At 33.7% G+C, this 6,107-nt stretch overlaps 1 non-coding gene across 1 annotated transcript; it reads left to right on the top strand.

Moving 5' to 3' along the window:
• The first annotated feature begins 387 nt into the window (after window positions 1–387).
• On the top strand, window positions 388–494 carry LOC122064723. Its single transcript, XR_006135809.1, has one exon. It is a non-coding gene; the product is annotated as a small nucleolar RNA R71 (small nucleolar RNA).
• Window positions 495–6,107: the final 5,613 nt, after the last annotated feature.

Below are 6,107 nucleotides of genomic sequence, written 5' to 3'. Positions count from 1 at the left end.
TTAACACTTTCATTGGAAGTGCCTCCAGAGGTGTTGGGGTATTTTTCTATGAAATGTCCAGGGGACTGGCACCAAACACAAATCTTAACCAAATTAACTAATGATGACTCTCTAGGAATAATAGCCTCAATCCTCTTGATTAGACTATTCAAATGGGCTTCCTCGGCTATTATCTCATTCACAAAATATCCTTTTCCTTCTATGATTCTTTCACTCTCTTGGGTTGATTCCCAGTCACGGGTTTTGTCAACTAAGTCAAGTAAGAATTTCCATGCCTTTCCTTCATCTGTAAATGATGTGAATCCCTCAGGGCACATAGACTCTATCATTTGTTTAGTTGTGTAATCAATATCCTCATAAATTATTTGATATAAATGTCATAAGTCTAGGCCATGGTGAGGGAATTCTTGGAGTAGATCCTTGAATCTCTCTATAAGTTTGGAAAAGGACTCACTAGGCTTTTACCTAAACTGAAGGATATCACTTCTAAGCTTATTGGTCTTGTGAGTTGGGAAAAACTTCTTGAGGAAGGTAACTGTGAATTTCTCCCATGTGGTTATGGATTTGTGGGTAACCCATACAACCACTTCTTAGCTTGGTCTTTTAATACAAAAGTAATGAACCTAAGCTTAATAGCATTATCAAAAAATTGTTGGATCTTAATTAGAACACATACCTCTTCAAATTCCCTTAGAAATAGGTATGCATCCTTAGAGGTTAGCCCATGGAAGTGGGGCAATATAGTGATGTATTGAGATTTGAGGTCAAAATTATTACCCTAGGCTTATGGTAGAATTATGCAGGAAGGTTGGGCTGTTCTAACAGGGTAGAACCTATCTTTTAGAGATTTAGGTGGAGAGTTTTGTTGTTGGTCTCCCATATTGAAAGATTTTAAAGAGAGCAAATGTATAAGGTACTTGTTGGATCTCTTCTTTCTAACCGATTCTTAGTATTACGTACCCACCTAACACTCATGCAACAGAAAATCATCCACAACTAGAGTAAGCCAAGCACAAAGAATGGAAAGAAAAACTTTTTTTTTAAGCTTACTGGCAGGGATCCAGGGTTGCTCAGGACAATTCCTGAGGTACTGCTACAGTGCGAAACCTGTCTTTATCATACTGTGAGGCTTGGCAACCTCCACCGATACAACTATTATTGCAAATTTTTCTTCTTAGGAATTCAATAAAAGAAAAACAAAAACAACACAAAGTAAACAAAGCACTCCGATTTACCAAAAGAAAGCGAAAAATAAGATGGAACTGTCTCCCTGACAATGGCACCAAAAACTTGTTAGGATTTAAAATGTAACTGCAAGCATACGGATCAATGTAGCTACGGGTCGAATACAGGGATTAATGGTTGTGACCTAATTCTAACTACCGTCCTTAACATATGTATCTAAAATAGCATCCTAACTATTTGTCATCTAAGAATTTAAATATGCAAGCCACGCAATTAAAATTAAATAAATAAATAACTAAAAATAAACAACCCATGCAATTAAAAAGCAATGAATAAAAAAAATGCTGAAATAAAAATTAAGTAAAAAAAATGGGATAAAGCTAGAAAGAGGCTCACAAGTAGGTTTCTCTACTTAGCCCGAGGGATGTATCATAATATGAGCTTCCCTACTTGACCAGAGAGTCACTCTTAGAAGAGTTACTCTACTTCGCTTTAGGGAAAGGGAGGCAATTAAAATAAAAACAATAAAATGATGATTCTATGGTTAGGAGGGGCAAAGCCAACACATACACTAGTCATGAACCTTAGGGGAAAGGGAAAGCAATAATATAATGACTGAAATTAAAATCCTAAATTAAGAAAGAAAGGGTAGTCAGAAGAGGGAATGAGAGGGGGGAGAGGACTATTTAAGAAGCCTATCTACCTGAATCAACGCTTGAACTTGAAAACTTGGGCGATTTGAGATACTGCCAACCCTAACAACCAGATCTGGAATAAACCAAATCTGAAATTTCTAGGCTTGGAGAAAACAAATCTTGAAAAAAAAAAAAAAAAAAACTGAACTTAAAAAAGAGAGGCTCCACGGCTCGTGATCTTGTCACCTAGATCTAAGCCTAAAACTATGACTTAAAAATTACAACTCAATTACAAAAATCATAAACATAAAAGGCTGAATAAAAATAAAAGAATGCTTGCATTAATTAAAATAAAAAGCTATTACAAAAGTGATTAAAGGAAAAACAACGAAGAACTAAAACTAAAGAGAGTGAGAGTGTGTGTGTGTGTGAGAGAGAGAGAGAGAGACAGAGAGAGCAACTAAAAAAAAACCCATAAAAGAAGAATGAAGTGTCTCCCCTCCTCTTACATGAGTTGTATTTATAGGGAATGGGGAGGGAGGGTAACAAATTTTTCTTTCCTAAAAGGGGCAAACCCACAATTGGTAGGTGAGATCTTTTGAGACCAAAAGTGCTAAGGTGGATGAGAGAGAAGAGAGAGATAAACTTGTAGAAATTTTCTATAATTTTTTTGCTTATTTCTTTTCTTTTTTTTATTTTTTTTATTTTTCTCATTTTTTTCTCCCTCTTTTCAAATCTTATGCAACCCTTGTTGGCCAATTTTTCTTTCCCTTGGACGATTTTCCTTCTTGCTTTGTGTGAATTGGACAATCTTTTGGTGACGATATGAAGGAGATAGAAGATTTGGACAAGATTTATTTCTTCTTTTTTTTTTCTCTTCTTGCATAAGAAACCCCTCCCATCCCACGATTTTTCTTGCTTTGAAGATGGACAATCTTCTAATTTGATGTAGAAATCCCCTCCATGCCCTTAGTGCTTTAAGTGAGTAAAAAGCAGGAAATCTTCAACAAAATTCTCCAAAAGAGCTCTTAGTGCTTTAAGTGAGTGAAAGCAGGAAATCTTCAACAAAATTCTCCAAAAGAAAAAGACAACCATGATATTCGAAATTGAGACTTCCTAGTGAGCAAGGGAGTTTTGCACATCATAGCTCACCAACTACACTAGATAGTTGTTGTTGGAAAGATATAACGTCCGATTATGCTTAAGGCCTTTAAAATACAAAACGTGCAAAAAGAGAGTAAAACCCAAGATAACTCCATTTTAAATATGTAAAATGCATGCTTTGCTACCTAAGATTTCACACATAAATGCACTCGTCAGAATTATGCCAGCGCTTATGATCGTAGGTCTTTACTTTTTTAGGGATTAGTTCATGTTTTTCCAAAGTTCTAGGTTTCTTAATATTGAATCCATAAGGCATGCTATTTGCATACCTTTTCCTTTGGGTTTCATGAATCAACTACTTTAGAAAAATATTTCAATTCATTTTAAACTCAAAAAAGAAAATAATTTTAATCTCTGTACTCACAGCGATGGCTCAAAATGATAAATCCAACAACATAGTGATTGGTACTGTAAATCATCCATTTATGCATGCTATCCCCCAACTTTTTTTATTGTCACGTAGAGGTGATGCACTGGACATCCATACAACAAAGCTTATCTGTAAGGTCTTTTCATTGTTGCACTCATGTCATTTTCTTTATCATTTTCTTAATGAGACTATATAGTTAGCTGGAATAATAAGTTGGGAAAACGTTTCTTATGCGGGGGTGTTAGGGGTGAGATGTGGGTGATCCACCTATCAAAGTCTACTTTTTTTTCTTTTTGTGTAATTGTTGAGGGTAAGAATCCATGTTAGGTTGGATTCCAGTTTACAGCTAAGTGAAGCACCTAGGGACTGACTCAAGTAAGCTTCAACAATATTGAAACTATTTTTTGTTTCATCAGCAATTAGCTATAATCAACCCCACTTCAGGGGGATCAACCTCTCTTCATTAAAAATAAGGCAATTGTTGTAACAGTGAGACTAACCGTTGCTATTGTTTCATCAGCGATTAGCTATAATCAACCCCACTTCAGGGGGATCAGCCTCTCTTCATTAAAAACAAGGCAATTGTTGTAACAATGAGACTAACCGTTGCTATTTCCACTGTATAAGGAGATGAAATTTTTTTATTTTTATTATTAGATTAGCATATTGTAAGACAATTATGTATTTTTTCAAAAAAAATTAAAAATGACACAAATTGGTTAAGAACAATTCTGGTTGAGTAGGTTAATGGAGAGATATACAGCTATGAAGAGCTGAGAAAGTGTTTTTGTCCACCTGTTCAGGATGATTTCCGTCACCCTATAGCTCTTGAATTGATGAGAGATCTTGTAATTGTGGCCGCACCAATTACCATTTACTATCTCACATCCCACTCAGTGTTTCTACACTGTAAAGCTTTTACTAAGAAACTCTAAAACTCAACTCTTCATTGGATGATATTTTATGTCCTTGATTTGCAAACTTATGAAAGGCCACGTATACAAAGACAGATTATGGCAACAGAACATGTCCAAAAGTGTAGAAACTTTAGAATTTGACACCAACCCCAAATTATATGTTGGAAAGACTAATTAAGCAATGGTGTGTAAAGAACTATATTGAGCTATGATAGGATCAGTAAATGGTAGGATACGAAAGAGTGATGGATCATTTCAAGATGTTAGTAGGGACATCGAAGGCGTCAATACTCTGGTTTGTAACTTTTTCAATCAGTCCATTGAGGATCAAAGGAGCTTCGGCAACTAAAATCTGAATTTTTGCAAAAAATTAAATAAAATACCGAGAACCTTGAAATGCCTACATCATATTCTAAATGACAATTTTCCAATCTCTTTATTTGTCTTGCCAATGCAAATCCGTTATTTCCTCTTCTTTGTTGATGGATCTTCAGGTTTGGATAAAGAGAAGGGAAGAAAATATGTTGTCTTAAGGTTGTGAAAAGAACTGAAGTTGAGATTGAATAAGAATTCTTTGTTGCTAAAAGATCTACTCAAAATAATTTTATTATTTAGATTCATGTATGAAATGCTATTATTATTTCAATCATCTCATATTTGTACAATATTTCAAGGCACAATCCCTTATAAAAAATATTCATTCTCTCTCTCTCTCTCTCTCTCAACACTAGACCACACGTGCACATGCAAGTTTGCTAGGAAAAAGAAAATGACAATAAGTGTACCAAAAATTCTCATTTCCGAACATCAATTATTATCTATTATTATATTTCTCAATCAATCTTCATTGGAGAAATATACAATACAGCAACCTTAGAATAAAGGGCCCAAATCTATTCATAGTTGAAAATAGGTAATATTGTGCAATTGCACAAAATTAATAATTATAACAAACAAATCATCATTTTATAATTAATTAATTTAATCTCATTAAATTGGATTTGATGATACATATAGAATATCAAGATATCCAATACTATGCATATGTATAAAACTACTATTTTCTCACAATACTCAATTTCACTTCTAACCACATCATGTTATACTTATAGAGTAGTTATCTTCTCAACTTTATGTGCTTGTGGGCTTTGCCAAGCCCAATTTCTTGCAGTCCAGGCTATAGGTTCATGGAGAGAAATCCACCATTCATCAAATTTGTTTGTGATATATTACCTTGATAACATTCATTTATTATGAACAAATTCACACACAAAAGCATCATGAGTTGTTGGCATGATATTTGTGTTTATGGTAAAATATGCATAGGCTTCTTCCCCCTTGTGTTTTTTACTCATGGCCTTTAAATATACAAAACATCATTTTTTTTTTTTTTTTCCTATTCTTGTTCCCTTCACCCAAAATAGAGTTTTGATGATAAAACTTCAAATGATAAAACTAAGACATTGGAGTAAACCAATTACAAGAATTTATTTAGTAAGCGTATATTGGAGGTAGACATTTTAGATTAAATATATTCTATAATCACTCAATGTTATCGTGTTAGTTTTATTTTTTTGGTGCTAAGTTGAGATCATCTGCCATTGATACAAAACTTAATAATAATAAATAAATAAAAAATGATGAATTCCGTTCTTGACAAATATGGGAAACATTTGGAAATATGGTACTGAATATCAATACTAATTGTGCTTATTTTTCTCTCTTTTTTAGAGAGGTTTTTTGCGAGATGTGAATCTCCATATCTGTTTGCCTATGCTTTTTAGGTAATTATTAATTTTATTTATTTATCTTTTAGTCTATCGTTGACCGTTTAAA

The sequence above is a fragment of the Macadamia integrifolia genome, unplaced genomic scaffold (genome assembly GCF_013358625.1).
Source record: "Macadamia integrifolia cultivar HAES 741 unplaced genomic scaffold, SCU_Mint_v3 scaffold1732, whole genome shotgun sequence".
NCBI classification, from domain to species: Eukaryota; Viridiplantae; Streptophyta; class Magnoliopsida; order Proteales; family Proteaceae; genus Macadamia; species Macadamia integrifolia.
Note: the sequence above shows the minus strand (reverse complement) of the source record. Positions and strands in the feature narration are given on the sequence as shown.